Below are 22,569 nucleotides of genomic sequence, written 5' to 3'. Positions count from 1 at the left end.
GGAAAGACTGCACTAGAGAACCAACTAGCTTGTGAGTCCATTTCTGAACTTACCAGGAAGAGTAAGCCCATGGGAAATTTAAAGTAGTGGGTTGCTTGGGAAATAGAGAACCACATCCCAGAGGGATTTGATCCTTAAGAAATATTTCCTGTTTTTCTAATGATACAATCAAGCAATATATCTTCTATTATGTTGACATTTTTGCAACGTGTCCTCAGTATTTCCAAAATTATCTAAAGCAAGAAGCATGCAAAATCAATTAAAAGCAAAGGTCTGTCTCAAGGCAGACTGTCTCTCATCTGCATGGTGGGGTTTTCCATTAAATATTTCATCCAAATTACTTAGCAGAGAGCCTTTGCTAAATGAGGCTGTTAGTCCATTGCATCTCCGTTAAGATTTGTTGTAGAACTGAGATTCAGACACTGCATAAGCAGCATTTCTTTTCCTATTCTTCTGCTATATGACCTCCAGGTGGCAATATGGTATAGTAGAATAGCACAAATAGAGATTAGGAAAATGCACTTTTTCGCCATTAGAATGAATACCCCATTTTCTTTGTTCTAAAAGTGCAATATTCCAGCTGTGTTCCCTCGGATTCCAAGGTTCCATGAGAATCATCCAGTTGTTTACTCTTCTGATTACAGTGAAATTGTAAGATCTTCGTTCCTCTGTTCTGTTTAAGAGAGACAACATAAGGTATTCATTCATTTTAATTCAGAGCCTTTACACACATACTTTTAAAAGCAGATCAATTCATTTTAAAGCCAAAGTGTTTTCATTTAGTTGGATTCAAATTGCAAGGAATAACAATCATCCAGGGTTAATACAGGAATGAAACTAATGCAGACCCAGAAATGTGTTTACAACTGTCACCAGTAACACAAATTTTGATTTTCTTTGTGGCAAAAAAACCCCAAATACACCCAAGTCATTAAAATGAAGTATATTTTTTCATATTATTTGTTAGTGATGTTATAGTAGAATTTAGTATGTATTCAGTAAATTTTTAAATGTTATTTAGTTGCTAAGTAATAAATGGGTTCTTTAAAGCAGTTATAGTTTCTGTTTGCATTGCATGAAAGGTGTTATTGCAACATGAATTGTAACATTTTTGGAAATAAGATGTATTATATGAAACGTATTTATTAATGGGTTCCACACTGATTTTTCACACTGGGAAGAGTTCCTCAGATATCTCAAGTCTGAAGGCCACTGCTCTAAAACGACTTATAGAAAGTGCTGTTTTCAAACAAAAGCCAAACTGAAGGATCTCATAGAGAATGGAGATTGCACCATGTAAAAACAAACAAACAAAACAGGTACTTCTTTCTTTCTTTGATTGTTTATACAGTTGTTTTATGTGGTAGACCAACAAGGTCAGAGGCTGGCATGGCAGACTATATCCTGCATTGCCTCCACCATGTGCTCATTGTACACATTACGTGAAAGGGTACTAAGGGCTTTTGTACCATCCATATCCCACTCTGCTCTGAATGGCTCATGCCCAAAGATTTTTATTGGGGAAAGTTCTCCTTTGTCCCCCAGAGTTCCATTTCTGATCACTAAAAGATGAATGGATTTTTTAAAAAGAAAGAACGAAAGAAAGAACGAACGAACGAAAGAAGGGTTAACATAATGATGTAGTCTTTTATCTGACTGAATGTTTATGCATGCTGGTATGGCTGATGGCACCCTATTTAATAATGCAGCAGGCAGATTCCTAAGGGGACGGGGCTTGATTTGAAAACAGAATATGGTGCACTCTAAATTCTCTTCCCGGAGGAAGGCTGACTAACTGATAAGTGCCATGAGCTAGCGTGGGGACTGATTCTGTCAAATCAAGCTCAAAAGGAAAGCACAATGTAGAACCTTCTCAAGCTTTCGTGAGGTAATGTGAGCAGACACTTGTGACATTAGACAGTACATGGGCTCCGGAATGCTTTAAAAGTTCACTGTCTTACTACAAGGTGGTCTTTAGATGACAGGATAAGGAAATCAGTGCAAATTTGTTAATGTAACAAGTTGGAAAAGCTTGCTAGAAATGTCACTCTGTTGGGGTATGTGATAAAACCTATAGGGATGTGACTGCCATTTGCGTACCCTTGTGAAACCTTTGGAAGAGTGTGAGCGAAAGGACTACAGCTTGCAGAAGAAACACAAATGGTTATGTTAAAATCAACACACACTCACATCGAGGATTAAATTCCCGCCAAGGCTAGCTGTGCTGTTGTGCTCCCATCTGCAGATTTTGGGGACCTCCAGGAGTACCAGAGTGTATTACATACATCAATGTACATACATCAATCAAAAATACAAACATCAATGTATTTTTTTATTGTCAGCAGACAAAGGTGTGTATAGGAAGAGAGAATTTCTCTTCATTCAGATTTTATTTATTTACACCTTTGGAACCAAAATGTCTTAGGCCAACTTTGTTCTGGACTATGCTTTCTGTCCCCCACGCCACCCTGAAGTTAAATATATTTCTTTCCAGGTGGAACAAAAATGGACTTTCTGGTCAAAGATAATATACGCTTTTCAGTTGTGGGGTGTTCTCCTCAAAAAAAAAAAAAAAAAAAAAAAAAACTTACTTGGAACCTACCTTGTAGGGTTTTTGGTGCCTGGTGAAGACCTTTTTATTTTTATTTGCCTGGGCATTTTATTTATTTAGTTTTCAATGCTTTAAATCTATTATTGTATTCTTAAATCTTTGCAGTGCTATTGGTTTTTCACTTGGTTTTAAATAGTGGTCTTAACCTAAAAAAAAATACAAATTAAGGTTTATTGTGAATTCATATTTTATGGTTTAAACAGCTGTGAAATGCCCGAAAAACTTTGGTTACTTGGCAATATAGAAATGCCTACACTGACTGGATGTCTTTTTTAAAAATGAAAATGCAGCCTTTTTGCTATTGCTACTGTGCCACAAAAAAACTGCTGTAACTTGGGGGTGGGGGCAGCAGGGTCTGTTAAAAAATTGCAGAAAAATCTGTAGCCTATTATTTATTTATTAGATTTTTATCCCACCCCATTAACCATAAGGCTCCCTGGGCAGGTTAAAAAAAATAAAAATATATGTTGCCCAGTCTGATACCACCTGGACTAGTGCTTTGAGTTAGCCTGGAAAGATGTCAGCTAGGATTGATAGAATGTGCTTCTGGCCATAGTCCTAACTAGGATGGCCTGATATAAAAAATGACAAGTCTTCTGCACCTTTAATAGTTGTGCAGAAATGGTGATTTTAGCTGTTACAAATCTCCTCTTCTGTATAAGAAGCTAATCAAAGTAATCAGCTAATCAGCTAATAAAATAAATCAGCTAATTAGCGTGATCAGCTAATGAAACTACAGGATGGAACCCTAAATTGTGGCATGTGGCTATCCTAGCCTGGCCACCCAGGAGGAGGGCTAGACCCAGAAGCGCTTTCAAGCTATGAAAACTAGTCAGTTCTGGTTAGTAAAAAAAATACCCACACTTACTTTAAACATTACATCACAGTAATGGAGTAATATTTAAATAGATTAAAATAAAGTGAAGAGATTTTGGAGGTGGGGAATTGTTATTAAGGATGCATTGCAAAACTCTTCATTTAGATTCAGATATATCATTACTTTTGCATAATGAGAGAAGTTCGTTTGTCAAAGCACTTGTCAGACTTAACACAAGTATAATATATACCATGCAGTTAGGTTTGTATGTTTTGTAATACTGATTTTAAAAAAATCATTCATCATTTCAAACCAGAGAGTGTTGAGGCAACCTATGAAGAAAAAATTTTAAAATTAAATTTATGGTATCAATCACAGCCTGAAACTGCTATTAAATAAGAAATGTTTGACTTCTGGAGTAAGACCATTTTCCAGCATCCAAGGTAGGAAGATGATTCTCTTCCAAATGGGTTCAGAAGAAGCTATGATGCCCACAAAGCTCTCCCTGTAGGAACCAAGATGTCCTTAATTATTAATCTTCCAAATGTTGTTCCCAGATTCTTCTACTATGCAAACTCAGGGGTAAAATTGAGATAGAAAAACATAATGGCAAGTGCTGCCATTATGGAACTTTGCATAGATTATCACTTCCCTGTGGGAGTGACTTCCTTTATTCTGTTATTGGATCACATGTGATTATAGCTTACCTGTACAAATAAAATGGTGGAAAAAATGACAGTATCTTGGGTGGGGGGAAGGAATATCCGCTTGCTGCACCTTCCTAGTTGTAATGTCTTCTTCAATTTTTTACAAGTCACCAGGGGGTGGGGGGGATGACATTAATTAAATTGGCTAGACCACATCAGCATTGTTCTGGTATAGTCAATTTAATTCCTAGAGGGAACTTTCCATTCCTGCACCCTCTCTGAAGCACTAGATGAGAATGGGGTTGCCATCAGGAGTAGGTAGGGCTGGTCATTTGCCAAGGGCCCAACCCTCACTCATGAGCCCTCTGGACTTGCTTCTCCTGCTCATGATCTGCTTGTCCACCTGCCCCTCTCACTCTGGTCCAGGCAACATGGTGGCGAGAAGGCGGAGCAGTAGATGTTGCTGGCTACTTGCTTCCTGGCTTTCTGTTGGTCAACAAGCAAGTAGAAGCAGCAGTGACAGAAAGGATGAGGAGCAGTAACAACAAGTGACCACAGCAGTGAGAAGGCAGAATCAGTGAGGGAAGACACTAAATGACGGCATCCTGACCAAGGGCACCCAACAATCTGGAGCCAGGACTGCATGAGGATGTATGTACACACTGCCTTCCAGCACCATGAGTCAGGAATTCCACAATTTGAATCTGGCCTCTGCCATGAACTCCCAAGGTGTTCTCGGGGCAAGCTACTATCTCTAAGCTTTAGTCCCCTCATATGCATTAGAGTTAATGTAAGGATTCCCACTAGATAAATGCATGTGAAGCACATTGGACAATGGAACCACTATACAAATGGTTATCATTATTCAGATCCCAAACCAAAGAAATGAAGAAGAGCAACAGTTGCTGACCAGAACTTTATCGAAAAGCACAAAATTTGACCAATGAATTCATTTAACTATCTCACAAAGTTAACTTCATTAACTGCCTGGAGATCCTTGGCTATTGGGCAGTATAAAAATAAATAAATAATTTAGTTTGAGTCTACTGTACTGTAAGTTCCTCCTATACGCCTTACAATCTTTCTATGGTGGAAAATATAAAGAAATTATCTTTTTCTTCACATTAGTCACCAGCCTGCTTTCCATCTGTCAAATAGCTCATAACTTACTCATGTTTGCTTCGATTTACAATAATAATTTATTCTGTCCTTCTCAAAGTCATTCAAGTTATAGTGACCTGGTTCAGTTGACGTGAAATCCTACCATAGCTAATCAACATGGTAGGTATTCTTGTTGTCTGAATCCCATGGTTTTAGCAGGGTGGCTTACTTTTCTCTAAGAAGGCACCCTGAGAGTTTGTTTTAGTGTCCTACATATCCGTGGTGGCTTGGTGCTTTACCCAAACCCAGAAAGGTGGTTTACTGAAAAGCACTACACAGTCACTTGGCAAGAGTGGACAAAACAGTGTTGTTCTTCATGAGTGATCTCACTTCCCAAACTCAGCCTAGCAACAGGCTGTGCTACTGTGGCATCTGTCCTTCCTTGGCCTCTTCCTCTACTGCAATAATGCAATTTTGCATCTCCACTTTTCAGTGACCTTGTTTTCCATTCATTCCCTCATGACCAGCTGTGTGTAATCAATGAAGAGCCTTCAATACAGCTGTGTGTAATCAATGAAGGAGCTTCAATTCTGTCAAGTTGAGTTTAAGTTAGTTTTGATCTGATAGCTTTAAATCCTGATAAAACAAATGGGTTACTATCATTCCTTTTGACACTGAAAAGGCCTTTGACAAAGTATATTGGAAGTTTATTTTTGCAATGCTGAGAAATTTCAGTTTTCCTATAGAATTTTTAAAATTCAGAATTTTATATTCAGCTCAAGAGATAAATTTATGCCCAATAGTCTTTTCTCAGCTTTATTATCACTTGGGAGATGTACCAGACTAGGATATCTGCCTTCTCCACTGATCCTTTATTTCTGTTTGGAAGCCCTGGTTTGTGTCATTAGCACAACAGTAGCTTTCAAGGCTTGGTACATGATTTTTTAGAATTTAAAATTTAATTATGCTGATGATCTTTTATTGTTTATCTCAACACTCCAAAGGCCTGTGGGATATATGCTGGGAACAGGTGGAAGGAGTGAATTTGAGACAAGGCACAAGCCTCAGAGAAGCTGAGAAACCGTTGTAAGTCTGTTGTATCTGTTGGCATCATTGTAGGTTCTTCAGAAAAACTTTCTCAGGGAGGCTTACCATGAAGTCAGCCTGGTGCAGTAGCACAACGGTATTTTCCTGTATTATTTTGCATCTGTTTCCTATCATTTAGTTTGTCTTCTTGACCTTCTTAGTGCATTGAGCTGATGTTTCCTGGTGTAGTTCACTGTTTAAAACCATAAATACCCCATGGACAAAGGCTAGATTACATTTCATACTGACCTTGCTTTGAATCATAAATAAGGAATAATACTTAGTATTCACCTTTACTAAAAAGGAAAACAAGGATCTAAATGAGACCTAGGAGTAAGCAGATGTCTATTCATCGTTGGTTTTGAAATTAATTGTTGTTGTTGTGATTGTAATTATATTGTATTTAATTATACTGGTATAATAGGCTTTCCACTTATAGTAAAATTCTTTAGCTGGTTTTCTATTGTTATAGCTAGTTAGTAAATGTATTGGTTAAGTCATCTTTACCTAAGTTCTATTTTTTCTCAATTATTAAATAAAATATGCATAATAACCTTTCCACTTATCATTCAATTCTTTGGCCAGTCTTCTGTTTATATAGCTGGTTAATTTTGCCATAACTGCATACTCAGCTAACTTATTTTTCCTTTTAAAACTATTGTTTTCTTAAAATAAGATACAGAAAGAAGGGTACAAGAAAAAAAGTGAAACAAAATTGCCAAGTGATTTTAAACAAGTAAAGCAATACATTCATAACCTGTGTATTTCCAAAGAGACCAAACATTTCTGTCTTTCTGTCAATAAATACTCTATTGAAGCTTGAAAAAAGAATGATTAGAGTTCACTATACCAACAAATTTTCCAATTGCTTCAAATCAATTACAAATCATGGACAATATTTTAATGAGCTTCCTTTTATACCATAATTATGATATAATAGAATTTCCATTTTTCATGAAATTCTTCAATTGGTCTTCTGTTTACATAATTAATTAATTTTTCCATCACTGCTTACCCTGCCAACTTGTTTTCCCAATCTTCAATTGTTGGGCATTCTAGTGTTTTCCATTTAGAAACAATCTACTTTATTACATTTCCAACATCTTCCATTATAGTTCTTGTCTATTTTCTATATCTTTTGGGGTAATATACCACTGAAAAAACACCTTATACCAATTTTCTCTTAGTGCTTGACTAGCTGTGAATTTAATGTCTTTCTTCCATAAAGCTTCCCATTGATAGGGTGATCATTTCTTGCTGGTTTTCAGTCTCATGTTGAAGTAAATGCTTATAAAGTCCTCCTAATAGATTATTATTTTGTTGTGTAGTCAGCTTTTCAAAAGCTAGCTTATTTTTCCAATCTTCACTAGTTGGGCAGTCTTCTGTATTCCATTTTGTTGCAATTGTACTCTAGCTGCCGCTATCATATATTTAAATTATTCTTCCATATTTCTTTGAATAATTTCTGGCAGAATACTCAATAGGATGTTCTTAGCTTTTTCTTTTTATCTTTCTTTCTTCCTTTCTTTCCTCCCTCCACCCCCGCTTTATCTATACAAAATAAATACATAAAAACCTGTGGTTCTGGCAGACTGAGTTCAAATGCATGTCTAGTTAAAAGAAGTGACCCTGAATGAATGAATAATAGTAGTAATACTGATAAAAACGTAAAGTAAGCCATCAAAATGTAATCCCAGACCATTCATTAAAATGCTATTCATCACAGCATTATTCAAGATAATTCAGAGCTAATAGCAGAAGAAGGATATCAAACATTAAGAGCTGTTTAAATACTTTCCTTGTAGCAGTTCTTCTGAATTACCTTGAGTCTTGTACCTCAGAATCGGGGCTGGCATCAAAGGAAGGCATTGTCGAGTACCTGAGTGATCACTCTCCAGTAAGGTATGACTGATAAAAGTCCTTTGACTTGGTCCTCTTCTCTGTCATTGCAATCTACTTGTTCACCTGGCTCTCACTCTGCCCTTGACACATAGCAGTCACAAAATAAGAGGAATGGTCCTCTTTTGGACAAGAACAGAAATCCGAGATAAGAAATAAATAGTAAATTCTCCCAATGGGGGAATGTAAACAGTGAGGTCCACAGAGATCTGTATTATGAACAATGCTTTTGAACTTGTTCATTAATTATCTGGAATTAGAAATGAGCAGTAAGGTGGCTGAGTTTGCTAGTGAAACTAGAGTAATTGAACCCAAAGGGCATACCAAAGAGCTCCAAAAACAACTTTCCAGGCTCGGAAAACGGATATGAACACTGACAATAAAACAGACTATCATACTGCCCTTATAGTTGGAGTGGTTTATGAGCCACTCCAGGACAGCCTACAAATCTTCCTGCAGGAAGCGTGTTGGGTTCAGACAACATGCTATTCTACCATGGCATAACCTGCTTCATCTTTCTTTCTTCTGTCTCCCTCCACACACTGTAGCCATGCACATTTTTAATATTATGAAGTACTGTTGCTCTCACACAGTTGTTATCACACTGTAGCAAGCTAGATACACAGATGCAAATTGTGATGTGTTGTGCATTTTTTAAGAACAGTGGAACCAGGGTGAGCATAGGAAAAATAAAAGCACTTCAAAATAATGGGGTTTTAAAAAATAAAACAAAAAGAATCCTCACCACTCAGTTTTTCTGCATAGAAACTATGGATAATGCCTACTTCACCAGCGCTTTGTGAAGCTAAACATGTTATTGTTTGTAAAGTGCCTGCAGTGTCTCAAATGAGTGGAGCTATAGAAATGTAAAGCAGATGCCTACGAGATGCTTTATCTACCTATTATCTTCAGACAGTTGTTTAGCTAGGAAGCTTAGTGTGTGGGTCTTGGATTTACATAAAAAGGAGCACCAATTTCTTAGTTGTAAGAACATTCTAAAGAAAAACCACTTATACCCATTAATCGAAATAAGATGATATTCTCACAAAATTTCCAGTATTTGCAAAACAAAACACTAAAAACCTGGATCTCCAAAGCCATACAACTAGTTCTGCATAGTTCTGTAGGGTGTTTCAAACAACTGTGTTCCCATGAGGGCTCTTTTGAAACCAAGGTGATTTTCAGAAGCAATTGGTAATATGCCATGTTGTTATTATTGTTGTTCTTATGTGCTGTCAAATCGTCGCTGACTTATGGCAACCCTATGATTAAATGCCCTCCAAAATGGCCTGTCCTTGACAGCCCTGTTCAGCTCTTCTAAACTCATGATATGGCTTCCGTTATGGAATGAAGCCATCTATGGTCTTCATCATAGAATTGTAGATTAGTAGGGCGAGAAGGGGCCAAGAAGGTCATTGAGTCCAACCCTTGCCGGTACAGGACATCAGTTACAACATCCCATCAGTCTATTTTCTTCTTGAATGCCTTTAGTGTGGAAGAGCACACAACCTCACTTGGCAACTGGTTCCACTGTCATATTGCTCTTACAGTTAGGAAAATCTTCCTTGTGTCTAGCCTGCTCCTGGTGTAACTGTAGTTTAAGTTAATTGTACTGTGTCCTACAACCTGGGATGAATGAGAGTAGGTCTTTTCCTTCTTTGTAACAGTCTTTGAGGTACCTGCAGAGTGCTATCACGTGACCTTTTCTCAAGGCTGAACAGGTCCAGTTCTTTCATCCTCTTTCACCTTCAACTTTCCTTTTGTCTTCTCCATTGAACCTTGCCCTCTCATGAAATACAAGAGTTGTATTGTTGACTTGTCATGTTTGTCATGTTGACTTCCAGGGAACGTTCTGGCTTGATTTGATCTAACACCACTTGTTCATATTTTTGTCAGTCTATGGTATTTGCAAAGCTGTCCTCCAGCACCGTGTTTCAAACATATCAAATTTCTTCTTGTTAGCTTTCTTCACTGTCCAGCTTTCTCACCCATGCATAATGAGCAGGAATACAATAGTGTGGATGGTCTTGGTCTTGGTCTCCAGTGAAACATCCTTATGCTTGTTGACCTTTGGTAGTCCCCTCATTGCTGCCCTTCTAAGTCTCAGTGTATTAATTAAAGGGCAAAAAGTGAGCCTGGGACATGAGTGGTGCCTCGAGCACTTCATGAAAAGACAGGATGCAAATGGGAGGAAGAAATAAATAAAAGTACAGGATTTTTTCCCTAAAATGGCTCCTTTAGATTCCTGGTCTGAATTGAAACTGAGAGCAACACTGCAACATGGGCTGAAATCCTTCACACTGACTTAGATATAAATCCTATTAACCCAATGGGAATTACGTCTGAATAGACATGCATAGGACGTCCAGCTAAGTGAGTACCAGATTGCAGTCTTAACTAGTTAAAAGGTGCCGTGTATTTTCATCACACATGCTGGGTTGGGGGCGGAGGGAGTTTATGAATTGCAAAAAATGTACCTCCAAAAAGAAGATAACACTTTAGATAACTTTATTTCTAAACATGTGCATGCATTATGTTTAGAAATAATGACTACAGCTTTATATGGAGATATAGGAGACATCCAGACAGGGATTTTACTTCATTCACAGAATTTTACAGGGGTTCCTGGTCATGGTCTTTAACGTACAACCCTCCCATATTTCCCCACCACTTCTCCCATTTTTTATTCCTGTGGAAAATCCATTGAGGAAAAAGGGATGGAATATCTGCACAAAGTATTCTGCTTGTTTAGCACATGAGAATGTCCACCTGGAAGCAAGCAGAGTACTGTATGTTTCAAAATTCCATGGCAGGATGTTAGCAAACAGGATATTTTGAAATAGAGAGCTATCCTCTTTAAAGTAGGGAACAAGGCTGCCCTGGAAGGCTGCATACTGAAGAGGACAGGCTGCTGAAAGACCTGGGTTGATACAGAAGCACACTTGGATTAACTATGCGTGGGCACCTAACTCATAGCAGTAGTTGCTTGCTTGGCCACCAGGGGTCTTTCTTCAGACTGCTTCCCTGGTCTGGTACCCTCCACATGTTTGGGATTATAATTTCCATCATGCCTGAACACAGATCCTCCTGCCTGGAGTGGATGGGATTTGTAGTTCTAAACATCTAGAGGATGCTAAATTGGAGAAGGCTGAACCAGACGATTTACAAGAAAAAGTGTTTCGTTCCCTACAAGCCAGAAAGAGGATTCTTTGGTGCACAGGGCTGACCTTACCAGCTCAGAGAATTGTGAAGATACATTCAAAGAGACATAATTTGCATGGATGTTCTCTTATTACTTTCGTAAAAGTAGCCACATGACTGCAAGCATGTGTATTTTACAATGCGAGAGGTGCAAATTATTTTTATTATTTAAACCGTGCTGTCAAAAAAAGGATTCAAAGAACGATCTAACCTTTTCTGCTTCCTAGTCATCTATTTGTGTGAAAATAAACATTTTAGCAGCTAAAGTGTTGATTTAAAAAAAATCCTTCGCAACAGAATAGCCCCTAAGTGATTCGTTCCTTTTATTCAAGCGAAACATACTCACACAGAGTATAATATTGAAAAAAGCACTCTTCCACATTAATTGCAAATGCATGTGATTTGCAAGTATAAAAAGCTGGCACTTCCCCTACAGCTGCGCTGAGCTGCTCACCCCTTTGGCAAAGATGCCACTCACCGGAACCATCACACTGGAAACTCAATATTGTTTAGCAAACCTACTTAGCTTAGAGTCTGAAGGAACCATGGGGAGAAAAAGCTTGAGCCCCAAAATGACACCAATCAGAACACACACAGAGCAACAATGGACGAATAACTCCTGACTACAGAGTTCATGCTTCACTCCAAGTAAGAGAATCAGATGCTCAGTGATAACATACGAAAACTTCTGCTCTTATAAATTGATGGCATCCTGCTATAGACCTTGAAACTTCCCAGATCACCCGTAATTTCAGCAGTAGTAGAATGTGAGAAGATGTCGGATGGAAGTGTTTTGTTTTAAATCACAAACTGTTCAGTTATATGTAAATTACTCTATGAATAAGTATGGAGGGTCAATGCTCTTAGCTTGAGTTTCTGCTGATGCTTAGCAGAAATTACAGAGGGCCAAAAATGGATTGCCAAGGCGGGAGGAAGAAATCGCTTTCTAATTCACAAACAAATGTGATTGTATTTGTCCATCCACCCATGCAATTCTACTGATAACAGTGTTTTAAAGTCCTCCAACTCCTCTCTGACTGGACAGGCACAGCAGAGGTGGGACTTGATTTTATGATTTCATTATATACCCTGCTTTTCAAAGCAGATTATAATTTCAATCTGCAAAGAGGTATGATGTAGCTGGAGCATAGTGACTGCCAAAATGAGAAGAGATTGCCATAGGGGCATACACAGAAAGCCACCATGGCCTAGGGACTTGATTATTGGGCTAGGGGCCTCTCTACACAAGACACTGATTGTGCTCTTGGGATTTCTTCCTCCGGAAGTTTGTGGGGGCCTTTTCACAATGTTGTTGTCCTCCAGAGTCTCTCCTGTGTTTTTCAGCCTTTTTAGGTGTTTGTGTGTGTGTGTGTGTTTTAGAGCAAGGAATGTCTGGCATTAAATTTTAGACCGGAACACAGGTCTTGTGAAAATTCACAAATCTGTTGTGGTGCAACAATCTTGTGGTTGCTTTCTGGAATATACAGAAAGGCAGAGAAGTGCAAACAGTTTAGGTTTGGGGAATTCATGCAAAAGATGCATTCTTCATGCAATAAACCTGGAAGAAGCCTCATTGAAACAGCAGGTTAAATGCCCCATGCAGAGAAGGGTTTAGGAGACCCAGGTTCTAATCCCCATGCTGCCACAAAGGTCCCTGAAGACTTTGGGACAGTCAGTGACTCTTGAGATAAGCCAGGCTGTTTCTGTGCCAAATCCAGGCCTGAACCCCAAATGAAGTGGATCCAGACAATCTGTTTCATCCAAGAGTGCCTGGAGTTGATTGGCAACCTCCCTCTCTAGAATCTTGCCCAGGAATGGAATATTTGCTACAAGCCTGTAGTTGTGCAAATTTTCCTGATCAAGGGAGGGTTTCTTGAAAAGTGGTCTCACCACCACCTCTTTAAGGTAGGATAGGACCACTCTCTCTCACAAAAAAGCATTGATGACCTCCCTGGCCCCAGCCTGTTATCTCTTTCTTGCTGGCTTTTATAACCCAGAAGGGGCAAGGATCCAGTATAGAGTACTCCAGCAGAATTTCCAATCTGTCCCCCTGGCCCAGCACAAAGTGCAAACAGTTTTGGCTATGGGGAAGGATAAAAAGCAAATCAATAAATAAACTCCAGACTAGTTGTCAGATAGGGAGCCTGGAGAGAGAGATGGAATTCCTATAGACCGTGGCAGCCCCTTACTCCCTGGTCCTCACATCTACCCTGATGCTAAACCAAGTACCGAGGTGGACACAACTGGGAAAGACTAACTCCTCCCAGTTTACCCACCCGATCTTGGTTATACATGCCTCATCCACAGTTAGATTTAACTTTACCAGTTAAATAAATAAAAACTCCAGGTTAGCATTTCACAACCTTGTGTCCTCCATCATCCCCAGTCAGAACAATCAGCCATCCTGACTGGGGATGATGGGATTTGTGGGTCAACATCCCTGCCAGGCACAAGTTTGGGGAAGTCTGCTCCAGACTCTTCTTGGTAGAGAGAGTTGCAGAGAAAAAACAGCAGTTGATTATAAAGATGCCAGCTCATGGAAACAGCCCCACTGAGATGAAGAGCCTTTTGGTCCCGAAAGGGACAAAACTAGGCACAAAATGAAATGCATTCCTGCATTTAACATGCATCTGTTTGAAGTTTGTGTTTTGTTTGTTTTTGCACTGAAATTATTGTGATGATCACTGACTGAGAGAGCTCTTGAACGAATTGAAGAAATCCGCAGGAGATCTCACAGAAGATGTTTGCTGAAAAGAAACATCAGGGATATCATTCTGTAATTGGGAGGCCACCACTGAGAGGACTCTCTCCCTTGTGGCCTCCTTCAGACTCTCTCAAAGGAGATACCTGGATGAAGACTTAGGTGATGACCTTGTATTTGAGTAGGATCATGCTGAGAGAGGCACTCCATCAAGTATTATGATTCCGAACCATATAAGGTTAAAACCAGTTCCTTGAATTGGACTCAGAAGCATTCAGGCAGCCACTGAAAGCAGGTGCTGCTATGTATTCCGACTTTCCTATCCCTTTTATCAGGGTGGCTGCCACATTTTGCATGAGCAGTAGCTTTGGAGCCATCTTCATCCACATTGTAGCAATCTGACTGGGAGTTTATCAAACCATAGACTACGGAAGCCAGTCCATCGAGGAGTAATTCTGGGCCAAATTTAGTACCCACCTGAACCTCAAGTGAAAAAGATATTTCCAGGAGAACTCCAACCTGGGGCTTCAGGCAGAGTGCAGCCCCATCCATAACAGACTGAGCACTATCCATCTAGTCAGAAGAAACACCCACTAATAGCATTTTGGTCTTCTCTGAACTGAGTTTTAGTTTATTAGCCCTTACCTGGTTCCTTGTTACCTTGTTGCACTCAGACACTGATCCAGCCCATCCACAGCATCACCTGATGGAGACGAAACAGAGAAAGACAGCTGTATGTCATCAACATACTGATGACAGCACACTCCAAAACTCTGGATGAGCACATTCAGTAGTTTCATATAGATATTAAATAGCATGAAGAACATAACTGACCTGTCTGAAAGCCCATACAGGAGAACCCATGGAGATGAGCAGTATTCCTCAAGTACCACCTTCTGGAGTGATTCACCCAGGTAGGAGCAAAACCACTGCAATACAGTCTCTCCCACTCCCAATTCAGACAGTTGTTTCAAAAGGATACCATGGACAATGGTACTAAGAGTTGTCCAGAGATTAAGGAGAATCAACAAAATCACATTTCCTTTGCTCTCTCCTGAGGAAGGTCATTATATGGGATGAAGAAGGCTGTTTTCATGCCAAAACCCAGCCTGCAACCTAGCTCAAAGGCATCGATGTAGTCAGTTAGCCAAGAGCATCTTGAGCTGGCTGGCCTAAAATTATGAAGACTCTCCAGGTTAAGGGAGGGTTCCTACAGGAGTGGTTTCACCACTGCCCTTTTCAAGTGGCTAGGGACTACTCCCTCCCACAATGAGACATTTGTTGCTTCCTCTGGCACAGCTGGCTGTTCCCTTCCTGCTAGGTTTTATAAGCTAAGAGCGGCAAGGTCCAGTACACAAGTGGTATCAGTATCCTCAAGCTCTACCAACTGAAACTCATCCAAAAAGCTGGGCAAGGTGGTGTACTCTGGACATCTCACCTGATTCATTTGCTATAACAGGTAATTTGAAGTCCTGGATGGATGGAGTGCCTGGTATGTGTATTACAGCAGGCCTCAGATGGATTAACAGGGCTTGGGAGCATTCCACAGATCAACTTGGGTTTCAACAGGAGAACCAGCCATATCAGCCAACAACCATCCCAGGGCTTTCTGGAAATCAACCAGATCCATTAACTTCTGAGGTTGGACCATCTTGATAGGTTACCCCACTCTTGGAGAGGGAAAAAGGGGCTGCAAGTCTAAATACAAGTTGGTGAAGTTCTGACTATGACAAAGGGACTGATTTAAAGTCTCCGCACTTTCAGACCACCATCTCCATGTCTGGTCTAGAGTATGCCCTGCTACATGTGGGTCAAGGATGTCTTGAAACAGTCCTATGGTTGTAATGGAGGAGGTGAAGCCTTAAGCCATCCCAAATAAGATGCCCTCAGCATAAATGAAGGACCCAGGTTCAGTCCTCGGCATCTCTAGGCAGGTCTGGAAAAACTTCTAGAGAGCCATTGTCAGCTAATTTGGACAATACTAGACTAGTTGAACTCAGTGTCATGCTGCTTCTGAAGCTAATTTGGTTCTGTGGCAATGTTGACTATATTGATTATGGCTAGACATGCAGTTCTCAGTTTAGTGATGGGCAGCATAGCCCAGCTGGAAGTCAAACTGAATCTGCTTGGACCTATGTGAACAGCATCCATAAGGACATCCTGTTCTCAAGGCAATGGAGGTACTCTGCAAAAGCCTGCTCAAGCTTCTGCATTATTAGCAGGACTGGGGTAAAATAGTTTGTTAATAGGGCATTATTTAAAAATACTTGAATCCTGGGACCAACACGACTGTGGGTACCATTCCTTCTCCCACCAGGCTCCCTACCTCTCCGAATTTTAATTTGATTTTATCACCATCGTCATCACCATCATCCTCAGCTAGGTGCTGGCACTACTTTTGTTTGGCTTGGACAGAGTGAATTTGTGCTTTGGAGTTCAGACCCCACCTCTGCCTATTACTTAGCTGCATGGGGCAAGTTGCTTTTCTTTTGGTCACAACAGTTTGTTGTCTGCAATGACAGCTGCTTTTGTGTCCAGCTGCGCCCATTTTGGCAGCCATTTTGTGAGAGTGTTTATGACACTCTCAAACTTTCAAATGCTCTATCCTCCCAAAAAGCTTAGGCACCCCCTGCTTTAATCAGCTAGCTGAATTATTCGGGGCAAAATTTATCAAGATATTCTTGTCTGTTGGATTCTTTTACCCATGTACATAATGGTTAAAAACAAATTGAAGAGGATTGTCTAAGTTACGCCCTTTTGCCTGGACAATGTTTAGATTTGATTGCACTGCATTATATGATGCACCATTACTAGCTTAACCTCTGCAATATTTCCAGCTGCTGTTTTATTTAGCTATACTGACTGCTTTGCCTACAGCAACACTGGGCAATGATTCCCCCAGTGGCATGCATGAGCTGCCCTGTTCTACTGCAAAAATACATTATGGCTGAATTTGCCTTGAGAGTTTGGAAAGATCTAAGGCCTTTGGAGACTAAAAATGTGTTTTTTCTTTGTTTTAGCTGACAGGATGAGCCTCTGGCATTTTAAAGTGCAAGTCATTAGCATCCACAAGGGTGATGTTAATATGTCTGTGTTTCAATCTCAGGACATTTTCCAGTTGCTTCTGCCACAACAATCTCTGCCATCTCAGTGCTTTCAAAGCCCCCTGTGAATTAAAGGAGCCTTTGCCCTGCCAGCAGGAATCACGGTAGACTTCAGCTCAGACCAGTTGCTCTATCAGATTCACTCTCCCCAGCAGCTGGCACCGAGAGGAGAAGGGATTGTCATTCAGGTCTAGAGAAGGAAGGCTGGGGGGGAGGGGGTTCGTGTTTAATAATGAATCGTTATCTTGTCATAGCAGATCAAAGGAGAAGGTTGTGGATAAACTTGAAGGAAATGTAGTGCTGAGTAAGGAATTCTTATACAGCATCAGGGCCGAGGGAAAACGCCCCCGCCTATTTGCCATGCTACTCACAGGCATCAAACCTGAAGGGAGAGTTTGGAGAACTGGGTATTTGTGAAATTATGGAATATTTTTGTGCAGGAGTGTTCCTGGGTGGCATCAACAGCAGGGCAGCCTTGGCAGCTGCCTCCAGTCTCCATTACGACACTCCCAACCATCTGCGATGATGCCCCTTTTGGAAGGGCAGTACACAGAGGCAAGGTAATGTTTAATGGAGATGGCAGGGGAGAGGAAAAGGCTTCTGCCTCAACTCAGTAAATCCTTACTGCTGAAACTGATGAATCGTTTCACTCCCTGAATCTGCCTCCCAGACTTATAGCCCCCTGTACATGCCATCCTCTCACTCCAGTGTTAGTTCTCATCTCTGTCTGCATTTGACACAGTCATGGAAATGGAGACTGCTTTTTCCAGCTGATGTAGGTTAGCAGTAGGCTAACTTCAACCTTCCATGATCTGGTTTTGTTTCCTTCTTTCTTTTCAAGAAACCCAAGATTACCTTTGCTTGTTTGTTACTAGACTCCTAAAATTCACTAACCAGAGCCAGGTGCAAAATAGTGGCTAGGATGGGCAAGTATATACTAGGAACAGAATGCCTCTAAGCACATACTCAGCTGGAGAATTTGTGATTAGAACCAGAACCAAGCTCACCTTTCCTTTCACACACAAGCCATTCCTGTTTCCCTCCAGGTAGCCTTTTAGTGAAGAAAGGCCTTCTATTTGTTGATATTGCTAGACCAGTGTGAGTCAGAAAACCTTGCCAATCTACCAAAAATTACCCAGAGATTTAATAGTAGTTCCCAAACTATCTTCTGTCTGCTCCTGAATTAAGCTAGGCTGCATTTAGCGCAAAAATTATTTTGTTGCACCCAGATGCAGCGTTGGTTAATTAAGGTGTAACCCTGTGCATATTTAGACAGAAAAAGTGCCTACAACTCACAGCATACTGTAGCCAGTGCCTTTAGCCACTCCCCCTTTGAAAAGTAGATGCCATCAGTTATGCTAATCTGTCTCTGGTACTAGTCAAAATTTACAGAACCCTTGTACAGCACAAACAAGAGTTCTGAATATGGTACATGAGATACAGGAAGTATAAGGTCCATAATTTAAAGTCTTCAGCAATGTAAAATGAGGGGGAAATAACAGTACCACTTCTGAAAGGATCTGGCATATAACATATTTCAGTATTTAATAATCATTGATCTGCATCATCCACAACTATTGCAATACAACATACATAACACAAAACAAACAAATAGATGGATCAAATGAAACATGAAATGTGTGCACAATTGTAACATGCACCAAAGAGCAAACACATGACACTGCCAAATTAACATGGCAGGATTCAAAGCACTGCAGTAGAACTTTATTTTAACAGCAGCAGCCAAAAAGTCCAGACTTTGAGTGTTTGCATTCTCCCTCTTCAAAAAAGAACCACAGCAACAGAGATAAAAGGCAGATGGGAGACGGACATAAAGAAATGGAAGGGACTGAGAAAGCAGCCTCAGGGACCAGAGAACAGTCCTAATAGATGCAAAGGACAGAGCTTGCCAGGGAAAGGAAATATCACATGGGAAATAAAACAAGGCATCATTGTGGGAAACAAGGAAGGGGCCTAAATCGAGAGGTCTTGTGCCCCTCACGTAACAGCTGGGCCTACATGTTCAGCATGTATGGGCAATTGCTGCTTGCTTTAACTGAAAAGAATGTCATAAAGATTCCCCATTCCTTTCTCAGAGTCTCTGCTGTCTAGTCCCTACAGTTCCAGCTCGGCCTCAAACTACGTTCCCATGACCAAGCGTAATGCAACCTAATCTAATCAGGAGAGGTAAGAAAGGAGGAGAAGAGGCTTAATCGTTAAACCAGGCAAAACTAGAGAAAAAATGAGTGGGAACATGATGGAGATATATGTATGGTGCCTGATTTTTTATTTTGTCATCTGGAACAAGAGTGATTCCCAGGTTCTTAAGACCTGGTACAGTGCCAGGTAAATTATTCAGACATGAGAGCTTGGGGTTGTATCACAGACAGTTTCATTCTGTGTATCCATGCCATATAAACATGAAGAGCAAAGAGGATAGAACAGCTAGAATAAATCAAATGGATGGTGACATCTTTCCCAAAGGACAGTAGGGAAGACCTATTCCAGAGACACCAGTCGTAGTTTGATGAAATTGCTTTGAAAATGTTGCCTGTAATTTGTTAGTAAAGACTGTTGTAGGGAGATTATCTTGGGAATTCCTATGTCGAGAGTAGAAGTATCCACACCACTATAAAAATTAAGAGCTCAGCAAGAAGTGAAATTGATCTACACATTTAGGGTATGATCCTATGCATGTTTAGATAGAAAAAAAGTCATTCAGTCCACAGCATACCCTAGCTAGCCACAGGATTGCATCTTGACAATGTAATCCTATGCACGTGTATGCATTTATTAATTAAATTTATATTCCGCTATATAGGCCAGAGGGCCCTCTAAACAGATCACAGTAAGATAAAAATACATAATGACAGTAAAAGCAATCAATTAAAAAACAATAAACAAAAGACAATAAACCAAAATAGCATACAGCTAAGGGATAATGACTCAAAGCTATATAAATTAAAACAACAATTTTACTAACATTCAGATACTCAGTAATATTCTCCAGTTTACTCAGAAGGAAGTCTCACTGAGTTCAATGGAGCCTACACCTAGGTATATAGGATTGCAGCTTTATTTCATCTTTTGTTGTTGTTGCAAATAATAGCTGTAGAAGAAGGGATGCCATATGTGAATTTTTGCTTGCTTGTTTTTAAATTCTCTCTATACAGCAGTTCCAATGAAAATCACCCCAAAGTTACTATTCAACCCAGGGAAGTGCGATTGGCCTCAATCTTGATTTTCTACACATACACACAGTATGGATTTGAACCATACAAAACCCCTTGGTGGTTTATAAGCCAGGGGCAGGTGTTCATGTGTCATCCAAACACAGCACTGTTCTGGTGGGGTAGCTTATATACCACCTAGTTACTGATAGCTTGTTACAGGGTTTAAATAATCCATCTTGGCTTTAGATGGTGCTTGAACCCAGAAGACAACACTCAGCCATACTCCAACCAAAAATTAAGACTCTGGCTGGAATGGCAAAAAAGCCCGGGGAAGCAGTACAGTAGACGAGCCGGTCACTTGGTCCCACTGCCCAGTGAGAAAGCGAGGCCAAGTGGCTGCGGCTGACAGGACGGAGCTGCTCTGTTCGCCTTCCCTGGAGAGGAAGGCAAGCAGAGTAGCTGGGCACCCAAAGTCTCTTCCCCTGTCCTCCCCAGTGGGCTGAGCAGTGGGAAAGGGGCACAGATGGTCTTCATGCTGCTTGGCTGTGGCATCCCACAGTGGAGTGGCAGGTTGCCCCGTGATGGCTTTTTGAGCCCAGTGTGAGGTGGCCCTTCCTTTCTTGCCCCAACCCAGGTTTGATATCCAGTGCACAGGAACAGTCCCACTCTGCTGCCGGTTTTGGGCCTCTGCCATCCTGCTCCCCTCAGTGTTCCTGCAGTGTTCCTCCAGATACTGCAAGAGGATGGAGGGAAGAGACTGAAGGGGGAAGATGCATGCCTTGCTGTGCCTGATGCCTTGTCAGGCACCAGGGAATTTTACAAGCAGTGCGCAAATAAAATTCCCAGAGGGCCTAATGTGTCATGCAAACACTTTCACAAGGTTTTTCCATGCAGAGCTCCATTTTGCCATTAGTCAAGTTATGCATTAGCTTTGGTTGCTCTTGGTTTTGCAACCTGCAATACACACCGAGCCCTTTTTCTCAATGGGTATAGTGGAATTTCACATCCACACAAGGCAAATGGGCTGTAATGGATTGTGCCCAGGTTCTTTGTTCCCTCTCCCTTTGGCCTTCTCACTGCTATGCATTCTTCCAACAATACCTGTTCATTTTTCTAGGCATGAATGTTGGTATGACATACTTACACACGACTCTTTTCTACTTTTTAATAGGAAGTGGGATAATTTGGAATACTTTTGTTTAGAAATACAGAAAACACAGTTCCGGTACATCTGCTGCCTCCTTGCCAGGTTCCCAACAAACGTCGCTTCCAGATAAGGGGGGCCAATAAGCGGGCAGCTGAAAATAGAGTTAGAGGATTCTTTTCTTAGCTCTGGGACACACTCACATAGGAGATGTTCAGGCAGAAAGAATGAACATGGGCCACTCAGGTGCCTTCCTGGTTATAGCACTTTGTAAAAGCATTACAACAGGGGTCTCAAACTCAACTTACCTGGGGGCCTCTGGAAGTAGAGTCTGGGTGAGGCTGGGCCGCATCAAGTATTCACTGCGGTGGTGGTGGGCCGCTCATCCCGCATCGCTCCTGGAGGCCGGCCCGGGCGCCGCCGGTGCTTTGAAGGCCGCAGGGCCCTTCCCCCGTGCCCCACCCGTCCCGGCGTGCAGCTTAGAGGGAACATTGCACCCAGGGTAACGACTCACGCAGGTGCGTGTGAGAAAAATGCACAGGCCGCACTATCACTAAACTTTGATATCAAGTGGGGGCCACAAAATATCATCCCACGGGCCACAAGTGGCCCACGGGCCGCGAGTTTGAGACCCCTGCATTACAAAGTATGAGTTTGTGTACCGGATGGATGCAGCAAAATAAAAATTTGGTTCCAGCTACAGAATAGCAGATTCAGGGAAGTTCATTGCTTCTTGATTACTTTCAGAACCAGCTAACTATTCAAGGTAGCAGAACCCAATATCCCACCTGGGGAATGACATGGCAATTGGGAATGCATTTGCATGTGTGTGTCTGCCCCCCCCCCATCCCCATTCACAGGGAAACACTTATTTCCAACACCCATGTAGCATTCCAGAAACATTGCTTTCCTTGCAATAGCTTACAGGCTAACAAATCAGAAAGACATGTTAAAAAAAGGAGGAAGTAAGCCACAGGAAGAAGGATTTTCTCCCTTTTTTTCAAGGAAAAATTAGGGGGCACCTGGATTTGAACCAGGGACCTCTTGATCTGCAGTCAAATGCTCTACCACTGAGCTATACCCCC

The 22,569-nt window shown here is 41.0% G+C and overlaps 1 long non-coding RNA gene and 1 other non-coding gene across 2 annotated transcripts; both read right to left on the bottom strand.

Annotated features, from left to right (window-relative positions):
- Positions 1-611: 611 nt before the first annotated feature.
- Positions 612-21,824, bottom strand: LOC123023190. The gene is made up of 3 exons (XR_006414672.1): positions 21,793-21,824; positions 14,709-14,766; positions 612-673 (listed from the first exon to the last, which is right to left on the bottom strand). It is a non-coding gene; the product is annotated as an uncharacterized LOC123023190 (long non-coding RNA).
- Positions 21,825-22,497: 673 nt separating this feature from the next.
- TRNAC-GCA lies at positions 22,498-22,569 on the bottom strand. Its single transcript has one exon. It is a non-coding gene; the product is annotated as a tRNA-Cys (tRNA).

Source organism: Varanus komodoensis, unplaced genomic scaffold (assembly GCF_004798865.1).
Source record: "Varanus komodoensis strain SLA01 unplaced genomic scaffold, ASM479886v1 scaffold2, whole genome shotgun sequence".
Classification (NCBI taxonomy): domain Eukaryota; kingdom Metazoa; phylum Chordata; class Lepidosauria; order Squamata; family Varanidae; genus Varanus; species Varanus komodoensis.
Note: the sequence above shows the minus strand (reverse complement) of the source record. Positions and strands in the feature narration are given on the sequence as shown.